Source organism: Hibiscus syriacus, unplaced genomic scaffold, assembly GCF_006381635.1.
Source record: "Hibiscus syriacus cultivar Baekdansim isolate YM2019G1 unplaced genomic scaffold, ASM638163v2 tig00111621_pilon, whole genome shotgun sequence".
Classification (NCBI taxonomy): Eukaryota; Viridiplantae; Streptophyta; class Magnoliopsida; order Malvales; family Malvaceae; genus Hibiscus; species Hibiscus syriacus.
In genome coordinates this window covers 3,235,027-3,253,946 of record NW_024063138.1, presented here as the reverse complement: position 1 = coordinate 3,253,946, position 18,920 = coordinate 3,235,027, and positions in this window count along the sequence as shown.

Below are 18,920 nucleotides of genomic sequence, written 5' to 3'. Positions count from 1 at the left end.
TCGGAAACATTATTAGGCTTAAAAATAACCGAATTAACCTAATATTTTAGGTAATTACCAGAAAATTTTAGATAATTTTTACTGATTTTATTATTTAAACGATAACATTTTTATTTTAACCGTTTTTAAGCCTGTCACTGTAGAACTTCCCAATGAACGTTCATTGTCTGACACATTCTGTCTATTTTTGTTCATAGACGACATAATAACTGAAATGAAAAGTATTAAATATCGGTAAACAGAGAAATTACATGCTCTTGAACGTGACAGTCAACATTGCTAGGTAAGGGGTCAGTGGCTGCATAAAATTTCCGTCGTCTATATTAATGAATATTAACATCGAGTGATTAATTTATTACAAATCAATAATACTAGTGATTAAATATTATTTTTAAAATTTCAGTGAGAAAAATAAACTTTTCAAACATTAATAACCATTTTGCGTAATTTGTCCTTTAAATAAGGCAAGACAGAAGGATATCGATAGCAATTAGCCAGCCAATTGACATCCAACCTACACAAGGTTTATTGGGTTATATCATGTGGTGACGTGTGCCTACGTTATTCGGTGAACTGCTTTATTCATTCGTGTTCAAGGGAATTGCTCGAAATTAGAGATTGTCTCGTACTCAAATCTGCCCAACTCAATTTGTTTCAAGAAAAATCTTTACAGATAGAATCTGCCCAACCATATTAAATAACAAAGGCCTAATTCAAGTTTTAATCCCTCTCTTAGGTAGAATTTGCTATTTAATCTACACAATTTAATTCATTGTATTTATAATATTATTAGTAGATCAAAGATGAGAATTTAATTATAGTCATTAAAGTTAAAATCAAAGATAAACTAAGAGATAACTTCTCTTAAAATCTTAAAGTATTATATATTTTAATGAATAAAATTATAAATGAGTAAATGATAAAGATCAAGTAGGTGGAGTGGATGAGGTTGGTTGAGTATAAATGAAGATGGGACAGTAACGTAGAAAGGTAAGGGATTTTGCGTACGCAGGGTGACTCTTCATGGAACGGAAGGATCCGTAAAACTCAACTCCGTTCGAAATTGGAGTATGCCCATTCAGGCTTTCCATTATTTTCAAACACCGTTGAACCAACTAGTTAAAAGAGTTATTTGTTATTAGAGGTTACGGGTTCGAACATCAATAATTGTAGTAAAGTTATTGAACGATTATTATAAAATATGATTGAAATTATTTAAAACTAATAATGCTTTGTAATCACTTTCGTTTAGTATCAATCTTTTCCCCCTCTATGACATTTGATTACTAATTTTATATCAATTTGAAATTTTAGAATTAACATTGCTGGCAGCTGCTGGGTATAGTGTGTTAGGTCAAATGAACTGAACATTAAGATTAAGGGCTCTTGCCTGTTCCATTTTTTGGAATTAAACCATTGCATTTCTTGAAAAGAATGAAATCTTCCCATCTGAACACCAAAATTTGCTTTAGAACTCAGTTGCCATTGATCCTCTCCACAACAGTTATAAGCCCTGTGTACCAAGCTTCCCATCACCATTAGCCACCATTGATGAAAAAAACCGTACACACAAAACAGCCCAGGGTAAAACCACCACTCTCTCATCCTCATCTTCCTTAACAACATCCCCTCCAACCCCAAATTATTCACCATGTACTCCACGAACCCACCCGACTTAAAATCCCTGGCAATCATTCTCCCATCAAACAGCTCCATCGCCATTAACCCAACTGCTCCTCCCCTAATCGCCCCCATAAACTTCCTCAAATCCAGCTCTGCTTTCTCAGTTAAAAATTAAAATCATCTCTTCACTTAATATCCATTGGTCAGTTTCGAATTCAAGTGATTTCGATTTCAGAGGGCATGTTTCCTTTGAGGTAGATGTGTAGCCTTAATGCTTGTATTGCGCTTTGTGTTTGGTAACTTAGAATTATGAACTTCGGGTGTCAAATTTTTCGATTTGGTGTTATCGTGAGATAAGCATTTAGTATTGTTTTACATTTTCAGTTAGAATAAATTATGGGTTTAAGAAGAAGAAGACCTTCGAGTTTCACATGTGGATTTTCTTTAATTGCCAAGAAGAAGAAGAAGAAGAAGACCTACCGAACCCAAATATGTATTTGACAGTACCCAACACTATCCTTTACGCTGTACCCTTGTTTTGTCTAAGTTGAAAGAATAACTTTATTTTAATTTATGTTATTTTAGTTTAACAAAGTAAAATAAATTGGTGGAAAATTAATATATTAAATTATAATAAAATAAATTAAAGTTAGTCCTCCAATCGAATGGTGACACGTGGCACGACACATGACACCAGTGACACGTGACATCATTCGATTAAAGGATTAAATTTATTAAATGTATGACTAAATTGAGAGAATAATAAATAATAGGGACTAATTGAATGATTATCTCAAAATATCATGTCATTTAATCTGTAAATTGTTAACAACAATTAACCCGTGGTGACCACATCTTAAATAAATAAAAACAAAAGTAATCATATCTTAATTAAATAAAAACGAATGTAATCATATCTTGTGTATTTTGAAATCAGTGACCAAAAGTGGACAAAATACAAACATAAGTGATCATCGTTGAGTTAACCCGAAATAATACAAAGATTAAGATTAGGGTCAAAACCTTATAAAGATATTTTTACGAGTTTTTCTTTTTAAAATCATGCAATAGAACGATTATTTTTTTTCGTCGTAGGTGATTTTGTTAAACAGTAAAAAATGACTTTTAATTTTATAGATGAGAATAGAAACTTTCAACTTGTTATTGAGACGTGGGTCGTACTGCCCCCATAGAGTCAGAGACGTACGATTCCAACTTGTTGGGGCAATGGATCCAAACTAGATAAATCCATATTTGTAAAAATTGCTACAACCACTAAATTGGGTTTATCTTCTCCTTCAATGCCCACTTCTCAATCAAACACCACGCCATTGTTACCCCTAAATTGGGCCTTCACCTTAGATCATTAAGACCCACACCAATCGAAGCTGTTTTCATTGGAATACGAGAGATAACTAGTGTTGACTTTGCCTCTTTTTTTTAAAAAAAAATAAGGAAGGGTGCTGGTTCAATCCCTCCTATGGCCGCCGCTGGTTTTGGACAACGCACCGCCCATTTCATTTTATATTCTTAAACAAACCATCATATTCTAATTTTTTAATACCAGCACATAAACTATGGCATTATCATACTTCTAGACTTGTTAAAATATCCAAAAGCAAGAAAAGGAAGGCACTCAACCACCAATGCTTCTTCACCTTCAGTTCAAGCTTTCCCTAAGCAAATATCATTTCTTTTCTTTTTTTCCCCAGAACTTTAACCTTTCTTGTGGGGTTAGAATTTTAAAAATCAAAAGAGTTTCATTTTATTTTGCTAATGGCATGCCAATTACAAGACAAGAAACGGAAAAACCGGAAAGAGAATATAACAAAAAAAGTAAAATAAATATTTTAATTAGTTGTTAAAGAAAAAAAGTTTAATATATAAAATGGTAAAAGAGAAAAGGAGGGTACAGAGGTGCTGGGTATCGTCCAGCCAGCAAGCTGGCCTGCACTGCCTCTTGTGTTGGAAGCCAATTGCAGTAGTTTCCTTAGATTCGGATTTTATGTGAAAAGTCTTCTTATATTATGATAAATTTAATTAACATTTTTTAATTTCTGTTGGGTTTTTGTTTGTTAACAACGATGAACCAATGATAGGATTGAGAATTAGATAAATAGGGTTCTTTTTTATGAAAGATTTTGGGTGACGGACTTAGAATCATTTTCTTTTAACATAGACACGTGTTAATAATTTAAAATTTTATTTTTTTTGGATAAATTCAATCAATTACCCAAAGAGAGCAAAAGTCTACTACAACACAGTTAAGCCAACAAAGCAAAGACAACAAATAAACAAAAACAACCTACATAAGGCCCTGACATGAGCAAAGTCTAATATTCACAGGATCAAGTCTATTAATCCGCCAGTCTTGGGTCGGATCTGCACTATCTCCTTGATATTTTGTAGGACAACATCTATTGAGCGAGAAACATTTCTGAAGTACCTGTGATTTCTCTCCTCCCACACACTATACACATGACAACCCCAAGCTAGCTTAAGGATTACAACCAGGATAGACTTTCCCCTAAAATGGACCAGAGCCCACGTAAGCTCCTGTTCCCAGCTGCTCACCCTACGAGCAATACCACACAGAGCCATGATGCTCTCCCACAACTGCCTGGAAAAGTCACACTAAAAGAAAATGTGCCCCTACTTTCTAAATGACATCCACAAAACAAATACAACCCATTCTCCATATTAACACACAGTCTCATTAACCTTTCCCAAGTAGGAAGACGATTAAGGATAGTCATCCAGGTTATGAGGTTATGCTTGGGAACTCAACCAGCAAGCCAAACAATATCATCCCAGGTCACCCTAGGGTGCTCAACCCGGAGTTTTCTCCAAATCCTACTAACCTTCAACAAATTCACATCATCACCAGAGAATAAACATCAAGCTTCAGGTATAAGTTTTAAAATTTTCCTAAAGTTCCAACTAACATTTGAGGGAATCTCTATATGCCAAAAATCCATTTCTTTCAAAACATAAGCCTTGATCCATGTAACCCAAAGGGAGACTTCACCTGTCAAAATGTTCTTAATCAGCTGCAAAATACAAGCTTTGTTCCATTTACCAATATCCTTAACGCCAGGCCCAACTTTAGATCTCAACAAACAAATTTGCTTCCAGCTAACACGACCTGCACCACTAGCATTTATATATGCACCCTTCCAAAAGAAGCACGAGCAAAGTTGTTCAATTCTTTTAATCGTGGCATGAAGCAAAATTAATTGTCTACACCAATAATTCGTAATGCTGAATAAAACAACCCTGATTAGTTGTAAACATCCAACAAAACTCAAGTGCCGATCGAGCCAAAGATTTAACTTATCTCTAATCTTGTCAATAAGCCCAAGGCAATCTTTTTCGGTAAGTTTTCAAGTCACCAAGGGAACGCCCTAATATCTTACAGGAAGTTTCCCCAGCCTGAATCCAGAAACCTGCTGCATAGTTTTATTCTAATCCATAGAAACCCTAGCCATGAAGATCTCACACTTAGCATCATTCAATCTTAAACCATAAATAGTGTAAATTTTTTCCAAAACACACTGAACCCCTATAATAGAATCAACATTTCCCCTGCAGAAGACAAGCAAGTTATCAGCAAAACAAAGGTGGGTTAATCCCACTTTCTTGCACTTAGGATGATAGCTAAAATATCCTTTAGCAGTTACCATATCAAGCATACGAGATAGTACATTTATGGCTAAAACAAAGATATATGGCGACAGAGGATCACCTGCTTGATACCACAGCACCCTTAAAATAACATACCAAACTCTCATTTAGCACAATTGAGTATTTAGGAGTCGTAAAACAAGCCCAAATTCAGCCAATGAATTTTGTAGGCAATCCCAAGGCATGAAGAATAACCTTGACGAACTCTCAGTTCACCGAATCAAATGCTTTTTGCAGATCGATCTTCAAAGCATATATTGGGGGGGAAATTTTCATACCATAACCTCTAACCAGCTCATTAGCAAGAAGAGTATTGCCCACAATACTCCACATCTTCACAAACGTTGTATGGTTCATAACAATCATCCTAGGGAAAGCAGGCTTATGATGCACATGCCATGGGTCATTCTCTAAAACCCAGTTCCTACCAGTTGAATTAACGAATGAAAAAACAAAAAAAAAATTGAAGTTGCCAAACTGACCTTCACAGAAGAAGATTTCCCCCACATAATCTTGATGACCTTCTACAGAAAGTTAAAATTTGGAGCCGAACTCACATATTGGCCCACCAGAGCATACCTCCACTATGAGTCTCCCTCCTCAAACACTTAGAGAGGCAGTTTGACCACAGTCGAGCCCTCAATCTCCAAAGAGGGAAAGAAATCAAGCTCTTGTTCATTCGTCGTCATAAATAACATTCTCCATTGGTAGCTACGTCACTAGACATTACCTAGCAAAAGCACAAATGAATTGAAACAACAAGAAATGGAAGGAAACAAGCGAAAGGAAATGGTGTCGTCTTCAATCGCCATTAGACCAGCTAATGTGCACTGAGAGAGAAAACTTAATGTGTGCCATTTTTTCACTAATTCAAAATTTTTAAATAATATGAATACAAGTAAAATTTTAAAATAAATAATTAAATAAAGAAAATTCAAATTTTAGAATGAGTATGTAAAGATCTACATGTAACATGCATCAATATTGCACACTATACTTCCAATCACAACATTGTTGTGTGTCATTAGTGGTGGATCAAAAAAATAAAGAATGAGGTCCAAAATTTTAATTTTATTTTCTTAAAAATAATGGGTATGCAAAAATTTTATTTTTTTCTTAAGCTAAATTTAACCATTTTCTAAAATAATGGGGATGCACTTGACCCCTATGAGGGCTTAGTGTATCTACCACTGTATGTCATCCTATAAAAATAGCTCATTTTGGTTAGTGTTGATCCAATTTATTCACAACGTTTTACCTTTTTTGATTAGTTTGAGTTGTTATAAATAATGTATAGTTAGAATCTTTCTTAATCATTGACAACATACATACGTCGTAGATATAATTATTCGAATCTAGACCTCTAAAAAAAAGACCACTCCTTTTAATCACCGAGGTCACTTAATAAATTCACACCATTTCACTTTAAATTCAATGTTGCTTGTGTGATATTATGGTTTTACCAATAAAATATATAAAGTTATTTACACCTTTTTTTAAATGGTTAAAGACTTGACTATTAAATTATCCCTTTTAAGTCATTTTTTTATTATTAAAAGCTACTTTGAGGTAAAAGGGTGTATAAGACCCTCATACTTTTCAAAAAAATTAAAATAAAGTGGCCCTCCACTTTTTTCACCTAATATAGACCTCCAAGTCAGAAAAAAAAATTAATGTGGTCATTTGACCAACGTTTTCAATTGTTAAGCAACGACTCCGTTATTTTATACTGATATAGCACATTAAATAGATTAACATCCTATTTTTCCTCTCAATCTGGCCCTCCAACTCAAGAAAATACTCATCTCGCCCTATTTTTATCACTAAACTTTAAAAGTTTTCAATTTAATCACTCAACTTTTGAATTATTCATGTTTTAATCATCATGATTTATTTTATTGATATTTATGTATGATGTCACATTTATTATTCTTATTTTATTAATATATGATTAAAATAATATTAACTAAATTTAAATTTTAAAATTATATTGAAACAAAAAATATTCCCAAAATTATAATTAAATTTTAAAAATATTCCATATGCTTTATATATTTCTAAATCTCCACTCTCCTCCTTTATCCTATCATTTCATTTTTCATCCTTTTCAACCAAAGATTTTTTTTTTCTTTCGTTACCCGATCAAGTAACTCATCCTCTGTTTTTTCAATTTTTTTACAAGTTCAATCTAGGTTCACTGAATCTGGTAATGAAAGGAAAAAAAATCTTTGGTTTAAAAGAAAAAATGCAACATAATACATAAATATTAATAAAATAAATCATGATGATTAAAACATGAGAAATTCAAAAGTTGAGTGATTAAATTGAAAACTTCTAAAGTTTATTGACCAAAATAGAAGAGAAAAAATAGGAGGGCCAGATTGAGTTATTTTCTTGAGCGGAGGGCCATATTGAGAGAAAAATAAGTTATTGGCTTGCTTAACGTGCCATGTCAGCACAAAATAACGGAGCCATTGGTCAATGACCAAAAAAACTGGTCAAAGGACCACATTGAGGTTTTTTTCTTGCCTTACTTTTAAAATTTTATTCTATCATATACCATTAAAAACTATGTAATATTTCCTTTTGCCTTACTTACGGTTATGGCGAGGGGTAAAGAATGGGGTTGTTAGCTTTCCATTTCCGTCGAGGGAAATAGAGGTTCTTGTTGAAGAAGCATCAGCTCCATTGTTGTTAGCTTGGATACATATTTGTATTATCAAAAAAAAAACTATGTAATATTTCCAAAAACTGTGACAGTTTTTTTATAAATCTTGTTTGAAACTGCAAAAGTGGGCAGAAATTTAATAACAAAAAATTAGATTGCGTTGTTTTAAAAGTTAAAAACGACACATAATATAAAAACTATGGCATTACTTTTAATTTATGTTTTTTTATAAATATTGGGGAAAATTTCTTCTAAATACAAAAATATTAAATAAATTTCCTTTTAGAAAAATATGTATGCACGGTACACATGGAAGATTTGTATTAATATGAACAAAAACATTAACAGGTATCAAGTCAACATGCAACGATAATACACATATGCATGTATCATGTCTTTTATCACTAAGTAGAAGGAGAATAAGAGGATAGCTCCATTGTGAACTCAATATTCAGAGCTTTGCTTTCACATTTTTCTTTATGAACGTATTAATTGGATTGCTTGTAAAATCTAACAGCTTCAAGGCCGAGCTGGCCACATATTCTTATATAGTCATGGATGGATCGAAGGGAACAATTTCGCTTTTTTAAAATTTATAAATTTATAATTTTTAATTCGCTTTTTTAAAATTTATAAATTTATAATTTTTAAAATTTTTAAAATTCATCTTTAATAGTAAGATCTTGCTTTCATCCCTAGATATATATAATGATTTGGGAAAGGTGGCGACGAAATTAAAAATGAAGCTAGCTCGTATTTGGAAAATGTTTGAATCTAAATGGACGGTGCCGGAAGAAGAGCATTGCAGCAGCAGTTGATTTTTGACCATTTATTCATCGCCAGCCATCTATGCTATGCATTTATGGGGTTGACATCGATCTGTCATATATACGTGTGTGCTTTAATATACTCTCGTTTATTAATTTATTTTATGAAGACTGCACGATGCATGCATGGAAACTTTGATTTTAAAGTGATTTATAAAGATATATATATATATATATATGATCGACAGAGAGCATATAGCCGTAGTTGTCTCTTTGAAAATTTAAATTATCATATATTATAGATATTTTTTATATTTTTTATAAATAATATATTTTAACCCTCTTAAATTTTTATAAGTTTGTTTATTTTTAAATTTTTAGTACACTGCTGAATTAGTTGTGGTGGGCAGTTAATTAGATACCATATCCCTCGTTCTCTGTGAAATATTAATTACTATTAAAATTCAATTATATAATCAGTAAAAAAAAACTGTCTACCGACATTAAATTTATAGATTGGCTGCTTAAAGCTGAAGATAACCCTATATTTTATTAATCTAAGGTGTTCAAGGATCAGGAAGTCAAAGTACATACCTTCAATTATTCCTTTTTTTTTAAGATAAAATAACTTAAGTGACTAAAAATATTTTATAATATACGATTTTAATTAATTTTTTTTAGATTTGTCAAAATGACCAACTAAATCGCAATGCGATCGATAATTCGCAACGCGATCTCCGGTATCGCAAATCAGTTATCGCATTGCGATAGTCCAAGTTCGCGTTGCGATTTATTCAAAATCGTAACGACTGGTGGTATTGCATTTGTTCTCTATCACTCAACAAGGAAGTGGGAAAGTCAAGCCTTAAATACCATTCCCAATAGTGTTTCCAATACTATGTGGGATTGAGCATTACCAACACTTGTTTCCAATACAATGTGATTATTCAGGAAACAATTAACAACCATGCACCTTAAAACAACTGAATCAGCAACCAATTACATTAGTATTATACGATTAAATATGTCATAACTAAAAGTTAATCTACAATCAATCGCGATTATTGCAATTTTAAGCAAAACATTCAAAAATAATATCACTATTCAAGGCTCAATCCCACATAGTATTGGGAACAAGTGTTGGTAATGCTCAATCCCACATAGTATTAGAAACACTATTGGGAATGGTATTTAAGGCTTGGCTTTCTCACTTCCTTGTTGAGTGATAGAGAACAAGGGGGACTCTCACACGCCGCCGCCGCCGCCGTTGTCTCGGGTCGTGGTCGTGGTCGCGGTAATACGTGTCTTCGACACGTCCGCGCGAATACTATTTTTTAGAGAAATTAGAACAAATGCAATACCACCAGTCGTTGCGATTTTGGACTATCGCAACGAATTTGGAATAAATCGCAACGCGGACTTCGACTATCGCAACGAACTTGGAATAAATCGCAACGCGGACTTCGACTATCGCAACGAACTTGGAATAAATCGCAACGCGAACTTCGAATAAATCGCAACGCGAACTTCAACTATCGCAACGAATTTGGAATAAATCGCAACGCGAACTTCGACTATCGTAACGAATTTGAAAAATCGCAACGCGAACTTCGACTATCGCAACGCGAACTTGGACTATCGCAATACGAATATGTAAATCGCAATGTGATAGTCGAAGTTCGCATTGCGAATCTGGAAACTGATTTGCGATACCGGAGATCGCGTTGCGAATTATCGATCGCATTACGATTTAGTTGGTCGTTTTGGCGAATCCAAAAAATAGTTGGTTAAAATCATATATTATAAGGTATTTTTGGTCACTGAGATTATTTTTTCTTTTTTTAATCTCTGGTGTTCAATTATATGTTATTAGTATCGTGATTTACGATTGAAGACAGATTAGCTCGCTTCATGATCGAGAACACAAGATTTAATTATATTAAGTTACAACGTTTTGACATTCTGAAATTTATGCCCCATATCTATGCTAAATGCTCGTCATTCATGCACTCATCTGCTGCTCATGGCCATGGGGGATTCATGTGTGCAGCCGCGGATGTAGGTGTTGGCCAGGTTAACACTGAAATCCGAATATTATTATACAAGTAGTTCATTTTACTTGGGGTACACACCCTAAAATTTTATTTTTATCTACCCAACATAAAAATTTTATATTATTAATACACGTGTGCACGTACCATTTCGTTTGCATAGATCGCGGCCACCTCTTATTTTTTTCAAAATTTGGGTAACCTACTAAATGATGATGATTTCTGTTCCTTGTTTACACTGAAATCATGTCATGCCCCCTCTTTATTTCTCCTTTTCTTTCAACACGTTAATCATTAGGGTAAATTGTAAGTTTAGTATCTTAATTATCACTTTCGTTTCATTTTGATCACCAACTATTTTTGTTTCAAAATCACACCTAATGTTACATTTTAGTTACCCACTGTCAAAAAAGTTAATGATAATATTGTTAATGTATCACCATAAGATAATGTCACATCATCATTATTTTTAAAAAAAAAACCACATCAGCAATTCTGTTAATTTCTTAATAGTTTTATTTTATTAATATGGGTAAGTATAAGGCATATTTGTTCATAAATAACTCTCTACCATTTGACATTGAACGCTTACACTCCTGTCATTCCTAGTGATCAAACCCGAGACCTCAAGGAATAACAACAATTCATTTATCACTAAGGTCGTTTGGTTCGTGCTAATTTTTTTAACAGTAGATGATCAAAATGAAACTAAAACGTAATGTTAGATATAATTTGAAACAAAAAATAATAATTATGTAACCAAAACATAACGAAAGTAATAGTTGTGTACTAAACATGTAGTTTACCCTAATCAATAAGGATGGTTAACTATAATTATTTTTTACATTTTTTATCTTTAAACTTTTATTTTTTTGTCAAACTAAAAAAAAAATAAACATTAAATTTACGTATATACTATTTATTTATTTTTGTCAATAATGACATTGGTTATTGTACCTTTTTATATATACAGTATTGAATTGGTTTAATTAATTATAATATGAAAAAATATATTTTTAATTTTCAATCCAACCAATTTAACTCCGATCCCTGCAATATTTTATTCGATGATTTGGATACGTCGAAAAGATTAATACCTACTCATTTGTTCACGCACAGTCACTTTCATTAATTGTAAAAGGAAAGAAAAATACACAAAAGAGTATGATTTGACTAAAGAAATTTGGTTCAAGAAATATAACCCTCGATATAGCAGGCGAATTTTTCGAAAATTCACTCTTATAATCATTATTTCTCTATTAGACATCGTTTAAATTTTATTTCTGATCTAATATCTTTTACTGGAAGGCGTGACTCTTATACCATGCCTTACGTTGATGTGGCGTCACGTGGGGTAAGACGCGCCCCCTGAAACACGCATTATAAAAAGTGTAAAAAACTCAGGTGTTAATTATATAAATATTTTTAAAATGGTGATTCATATGTAATTATTTTTTATTACAGTGATATTTATGTAAAATAGTCAACTTTATTTATTTATTTTTTGTTTTTGAAAAAACATTTCTACATTAAAATCTTCAAATATACTTTTGCAAATTATTTTATAACTCGAAAAATTTTAATTTTTACATGAAATTACACAATAAATATAATCTAGTATAGAAAATTTTGAGGGTAAATATTTTAAAATAAGAATAATTTTATAAAAATTTTATAACTAATATTTCTTTACAAAATGATGATGATGATAAATATTTTATAATTTAAAAATTAATAAATTTCATATAATTTTGAAAAATTTATTAACTTTTAAAATTAATTGTTTAAAAATATAAAAATATCAAAACAAACTTTTAATTACAATTGAGGGATCAAATGAATTATCATTCATTAATTATTATTTTTTAACAACAATTGATAATGTTTATTCATTTTTAATAAAATTATTTTGATTTTTGAATGAAATTATAAAATACATATATTCTAGTATAGGAAAACTTTGAGGGTAAGTATTTTAAAATATTAATAATTTTATAAAAGTTTTATAACTAGTATTTTTTTTACAAAATGATGATGATGATGATAATAATAAATATTTTATAATTTAAAAAATTATAAATTTCATATATTTTTTAAAAAATTATTGACTTTTAAAATTAATTGTTTAAAAATATAAAAAATATTAAAATAAACTTTTAATTACAATTGAGAGATTAAATAAACTATTATTTATTAATTATTATTTTTAACAACAATTGATAATGTTTATTCATTTTTAATAAAATTATTTTGATTTTGATTTTATATTTTTAAAATTAATATTAACAAGAATATTTTAAATAAAGAGGTGATATTTTTTATCTTTACATTCTTTTTTTATTGAATTTTATTCACTTTTAATTTTTTATTGTATTTTTATTGATTTTTTAAAAAAGTGAATAATAATTCATTTGATATCTCAATTGTAATTAAAAGTTTATATTAATATTTTTATATTTTTAAACAATTATTTTTAAAAGTCAATAAACATTATTAACTGTTAAAAAATAATATCACACAATAAATAAATAAATAATAAGGTTGGTGATTTTATATAAATATCACCCTAATAGAAATTAATTACATATTAGTATCCAATTGAAATTTATTTACAAAAATAACACCAATTTTTTACACGTTTTTAAATTGCTCGGTTCCCGCGCCTTCATGCAAAGTGTATTAGATAAGAAAATAAAGTCGAAATGGTATCTGACGGAAAAATAATGATTATAAGGATGATTTTTCGGGAAATTCGCGGATGTAGCGGTCTTTCTATTTTGGATAAAAATCAATTTTGTATATAAAATTTGACGAAATGTACAATGCAATATATAAATTTTAATTCCATATGCATTTATATAAGTAATTGTTGTTTAACGTGTAGTATGATATAATATAAAAACTGATTATATATAATTTTAATTATAGTCAATTCTAAGTGTCGAATTTTAATTTTTAATTCAATTTCAAATAGTTTTCGGAAAAAATAAGTGCTCATATATTTTTATAATAGGTAAATATAATTATTTATTTATGAAATGCGTTAATATAAAGAGAAAATAACCTCAGTGACCAAAAATGTCTTATAAAATATGATTTTAACCAATTTTTTTTGGATTTGCCAAAATGACCAACTAAATCGCAATGCGATCGATAATTCGCAACGCGATCTCCGGTATCGCAAATCAGTTTCCAAATTCGCAACGCGATTCTGACTATCGCATTGCGATTTCCCAAATTCGCGTTGCGATTTTCCTAATTCGCAATGCGAATACGTAAATCGCAATGCGATTACGTAAATCGCAATGCGAATTAGGAAAATCGCAATGCGAATTAGGAAAATCGCATTGCGATTTACGTAATCGCATTCCGATTTAGTAAATCGCAACGAGATTCTGACTATCGCAATACTGAATTTCAAATTCGCAACTCGATTTCTGAATTCGCAACAGGTTTTAATTTCGCAACACAAATGTTTTGGGTATATAAATACGCAGCAGCAGCAACTCATAACCTAAATCCCTAAATCGCAACTCATTCCATCTCCATCTATCACTCTCTCCGGCGATATCCGTTCCTATATCCAACGATATCCTTCCCCATCCGGCAACAGGTTTTAGTTTCGTAGCTCGTTTGTTTAGTAAATTAATTTACAATAATGAAATCATCTAATGTTGATCATGTTTGGATAGATTTGTGTTTTGGAGGGTCATGGAAGAATGTTCATGGTGTTTTACAATATATGTCTTTACCCATGAATATTTAACTAAAATTGTCATTAAAAAAGTTAACTTATGAAACTCTAATGTTACGTGTTGCAAATAAATTGAATTTAGAGCCCCTAAGTGGATTTAGGCTATCTTATCAGAGAAATGGTAAAGTTTATTTGTTAACCGACAATGAAGATGTTGAACAATTCATTGCTTACATTAGTGTTTCAAGTGATGATGTTACATTGTATGTTGTTGAACCTAGAAGTAGTGAAGTTGGGTCAGTAGCGGGTAGTAATCAACTAAGTTTTTCAACCCCAGTTTATGGTGCTCAAATTTAATGGTTCCACCACAATTTCATCACCAAGAAAATATTGTTTCACCACATTTCCAATACCAAACACAATCTCAAAACCCACAACCTTTCCCTAATCCAAATCCCAATCAACTTTCAGCACCAAATTCTGGTTTTCGTATTGACCAGTTAGACGATGATGAGCCAACAAAAAAAATTGTAAGTACTAGTCAGTATTCGAAATTTGATCTTGGTCAATACCCGGATTTTGATCTTGGTCAATACTCGGATTTTGATGATTTTTCAGAAGAAAGAAACAGACCCTGCGTGTAATGATTTTGATATTGGTCAATACCTGAATTTTGATGATGAAACAACCGTTACCGAGGAAGATGTTGTTGATGATAATGAGGAGGAAGTTACGACTGTAAATGAACATGTTGAATATCCATTCTGTAATTTATATAACACTGAAGAAGAAAAAGAAGAAGAAGAAATCCCCAAAGAAAAGTCCCCGAAGAAAATCCCACGGGAGTATAACTGGAATATGCCAGAATTACTTCAGATACCGGAAGAAGAGTTGGTAAAGATAGCAGTTGATTGTCACACAAAAATTATTCGTATCAAGAAAGATGATTGTTTTGATACAAAGGAAGACTTGAAGATAGCTTTGTATACGAAATGTGTGGAAGATGGCTATCAACTAAAAGTTAACAAATCAAGCAAAGATCGTTTCGAAACAAGGTGTATGATTGACAAAAACTGTATGTGGCGTATGATTGCAAAGAGGATAAAAGATTGTGAAATGTTTCAAGTTAGGACTTTTATTGATAAACATACATGTTCAAGAACCCAAGTTTTTCCTCACCATAGACAGGCAAACAAAAAGGTGTTGGGTAGTTTTTTAGCTGAGTTAATGTTTTTGAATGGTAGGGTATATCGGGGACTTGGAATTATGACTGACATGAATGCTCGGTTCAAGATTAGTATCTAATATTCTCAAGCTTGGAGAGCCAAATGTTATGCCTTGGAATTGTTGAGGGGGTCGCCAGAAGCATCGTTTGCCCAAACTGCCGGCTTATTATCACAATTTAAAGCTGAAAAATCCTGGGTCGGTAACTCATATCAAAACAGATAGAGATGGACGCTTTGAGTTGCTGTTTATCGCCATTGGTGCTGCGGTTAGTAAATCAATATAATTTTGTTGACTCATTTTTGTTAGTTACATGCATTTCACATTTAAATGATTATATTTCTTGTGTATATGATTTTGTAGATTCGTTCGTTTATTAATTGCATGCGCCCAATTATTATAGTTGACGGAGCACATTTAAAAGGTCGATACCTTGGAGTAAACTTATTAGCAGTAGCAATGGATGCTAAGAATGGGATACTACCAATAGCTTACGGGGTTGGAAAATCTGAAACCTCTGATTCATGGACATGGTTTATGGGACATCTTAGGGATTGCATAGGTCCTATTAGCAATCTGACAATCATATCCGATAGGGCAAACTCAATTGACAACGCTGTTAGAAGGTGTTTCCCATATGCTTTTCTTGGACTTTGTGATGTTCATTTGTATAGAAATCTAAAATCAAGGTCTTCTGGTATAAAAAATCACAAATGGACATACTGGAAGGCTGTAAAAGCTTATCGGGAAGTGGATTTTAATAAGCATATAAACTGTTTAAGACGTGTTTTGTCTCAGTGTGCTCAAACACTAGAAGATGTCGGGTTTGAAAGATGGTCAAGAGTATATCAACTTGGAGTAAGATATGGTTTCATGACGTCTAATAGTGCAGAATCAATCAATGCTCTAAGTCGTCATTCCCGGAAATTACCCATTACTATGTTAATGGAGTTTTTTCGAGCCTCTATTCAACAGTGGTACTACAAGAAAAGAAACCATGCAGGTATTATTTCTTTAAATTTGTAACTTATCATATATTTTACTAAGTATTATTTATTTAAATTTACAGGAACATTGGAACATCGTGTTACACCGTGGACAGAAAAAAAGATAACGAAACGTGTTGTGAAGTCAACGTCATGGAGAGTTGAACCATGTTCAAACACTTTGTTTGAAGTACTGGATAATAACCTAAATGATCTTGTCGATCTAAATGCAAAGACGTGTAGTTGTATGAAATGGCAAACATCTGGTTATCCGTGTGGCCATGTTATAAAAGTTTCTCTTCATTTAAACCAAGATGATTCAAGCGCATACGCTATGGATTGCTACACTACAGAAGTATATCGACATACTTATGGCGAGATTGTCTACCCTATTCCACATTCTTCTGAGTGGGACATACCAGATGACTTACAAACAGTTTTGCCACCAGCCATGGACAGAAGGCTATATGGCCGACCAAAAAGTCATGATCATATACCGTCTAAGGGTGAAGAGAATAAGAGATCGACATGTAGTCGGTGTAAGGAAAGTGGTCATACAAGGTTGACATGTGGATCACCAGTGCCATCACAATCATCTTTTCCTCTACCAAAATATGGATCCTCATCAAAATCCAAAGCTCATATGGTGTCAAGCAAAAAGGCAATCAAAATCGCAATCATCTTTAAAATCCCAATCACAACCGGCTTCACCTTTTGGGACTGTTAACTTAGGTGATTTTTAAATGCAAACGCTGTATTATGTAGATTTTATGTGTGAACTTTTAACATTTTCAGTTAGGCATGTATTAGTAAATTGAGTTTGAAAATTGCTATGATTTGTTCAGTTGTTATCACTTATTAGGCATTCATTTGACTATCGCAATACGGAAATGACGTTCGCAATCATCTTAATGTCTATCGCAACGCGGAAATGACTATCGCAATGCAAAATGAAAATCGCAACGAGAGAATCGCAATGCGAAATGAAAATCGCAACGAGAGAATCGCAATGCGAAATAAAAATCGTAACGAGGGAATCGCAAAGCGAAATGAAAACGTTGCGATTTTATCCTTGCAATTCTCTCGTTGCGATTTTCATTTCACATTGCGATAGACATTTTTGCCTTCCACATAATGCAGATTGAAATCAACAAAATCAACCATTACATTTCAATCAATTAAACAAGCACAAATAAGAATTATGTTCACATCAATTAAACAAATCAACTTTTACAAATCATCTTTTACAAATCAATTAAACAGTAAAAAAATAAGCAATAATTCTTATTTCCTCATCTACTATTGAATCAACTTTTGCAGCCATACATCATTTTCACGCAGCTCACTTCTAAGATTAACCTGCAGAAACCAAACATTTTCTCAAACAACACTTTCTACACATCTAAAACCTACAAACAACAAATTATTGAATTCTAGGTACTTAACCAAACATTTTCAAACCAAAAAGTCTATAAACTTACCAATTGTTTATGGACATTTTTATAACGCGGATGCAGGTAGACAGCGTCTCGTATATATCGATCTAGCCATATAATGCCGAAACCACAAGCCTACTGCAGCTCTATCTCTATCGTTGGGAGGTAGATACTTTATACTTCCTGTGATCAAACGCCAAGCATACGAGAGGACCACAATCCCCTCTGGGTTCTTTCGTTTGTTGTGGTGCGGTCTCGTCTCTGCTAACTGTAATATTGAGCTTATTTGGCTTCTTGTTTCCAGAACGAGTCCAATAATTTATCGCATCCAAGAATTTAGCCAGATGAGAGCTCCATCCCTTAATAATATCTCTTAAATCAGCCAATGATATGTAATTTATCATGTTGTCATATACTATTGCCTTAAGGGATGAGAGCTGAAGCTCGACGAGAAGCCAATGTTTACGTTCCAAAACAGGGATAAACACCTGCAATCATAAGTAATAATTCATTCATTTGCGCACTTATTTATGAATACCTTTAAACTCAATCTAAAATAAATACTAACCTTATCGACCTCCCACCATGCAAGATAAAGTTTAGCTTGTCCATTGCCTAACGCAAATGATTCATCTCGTTGATTCTTCAAGTGAACGACGTTAAAAGACGTCGGCATAATTGTATATTGTGTATATCTTTTATTTTCCTTAAGTTTCATAATTATTAGAAGACGTGACACCCACGCATTGATATGCTGTTTTACAAAAAAAAAAGTCATATATTAGTA